Genomic DNA, 1,275 nt, shown 5'->3' on the forward strand with positions numbered 1-1,275 from the left:
AAAAAAAAAAAAAAAGAAGGCAAAAGATATGATTATTCACTCTGTAATCTGTATATCGTCTTTATAGAGAACACAAAGGGCCAAGGATGCCCGTATATGGTCTCTGAAGTTTATATTTACTGAAACTTGTACTTAAGTTCTGTGACACTGAATTGAAGTAATCAAAGTTCGACTTATGACTTGAACGGCTCTTTTCTCTTCAACTATGCAGCGCCATCTAGTGTTTCAGTTGCTTCAGATTTCATATAATAGGAATCAATAAAGCATTAGAGATGGGCTTCAATCAAATTCTCCAAACAGGTTCTTGCTTGTATTGGTCGTCGAGGGATGTCAAGTGGATGGAATGACAGATGACACACCTCCAATTTCCTAAAAGATGTTGAGCCGAAGGAAACCGGAAGTTAAAAGTGGACAACATCATAAATGTAAGTTTTCGCTCAGCAATTTTGCTTTATTGCAAAGTTTCTTCCTGGCCAACAATAAATTACTCATTGGCACCAGTGACTTCAAGTTCTTCTGCATATTGCTTTACTCTTTTTTAGTCTCCAGGTAAAAGTTTTGACTCTACATAATATACAAAGAGCACGCTGAACAAATTGATTTGGCCCAGTCCTCTTGTGAGATGCTGCAAAATCAAGAGCAAGATATTAGACTTCATTTATAAAGATAGCCACTTTGTAGCTTGTGTCTTCCTTGGACTCTGCATCTTTTTAAGTAGGCTTGGAAGTGTCTCATTTGTCTTTCAATCCACTTGATATCCTTCAACAACTAATATCAACAAGAGCCTGTTTAGACAATTTGATTGGAACCACTCTCTAGTGCTTTGTTGATGACTTTTGTAGCTCCTACTATGCTCGCATGTTTAAGGGTGTTGTATTTAACTTTCTCGTTATGATGTTCAATATTTTACTGTAACACCTTGAAACTTTTGGACAATATTCTCTCGTTCTTGGAGTTAAATTTGTACTATCTGGAAGTTCAGTAGATGGAACAATGTTGGTTTGATTTTCAATTTTTAGGAAAGTTCCATTTATGTTGATTAATTTGATCACAGAAGTTCTTTTTATGTTCAAGTTATAGTACTCTAATATTGCCCATCCACAAAACTAACAGCTTCTCCTACATGGAAAACGAGGTGCATGAATTATCTGTCGTAGCTTGGTTGTTGGAGTTGTCCAAAGTTCAATGGTGGTTATTATGATTCTTTTTCTGCATATTAAACACATGCAAAGAGAGTGAGGTAGTGGTTATTATCGAAAGTTGATTTGGGGCCCC

At 36.2% G+C, this 1,275-nt stretch overlaps 1 long non-coding RNA gene across 1 annotated transcript; it reads left to right on the forward strand.

Annotated features, from left to right (window-relative positions):
- The first annotated feature begins 6 nt into the window (after positions 1-6).
- Positions 7-1,043, forward strand: LOC111385689. Its single transcript, XR_002701092.1, has 2 exons — positions 7-425; positions 543-1,043. It is a non-coding gene; the product is annotated as an uncharacterized LOC111385689 (long non-coding RNA).
- The last annotated feature ends 232 nt before the right edge of the window (positions 1,044-1,275 follow it).

The sequence above is a fragment of the Olea europaea genome, unplaced genomic scaffold (assembly GCF_002742605.1).
Source record: "Olea europaea var. sylvestris unplaced genomic scaffold, O_europaea_v1 scaffold32538, whole genome shotgun sequence".
NCBI lineage: Eukaryota > Viridiplantae > Streptophyta > Magnoliopsida > Lamiales > Oleaceae > Olea > Olea europaea.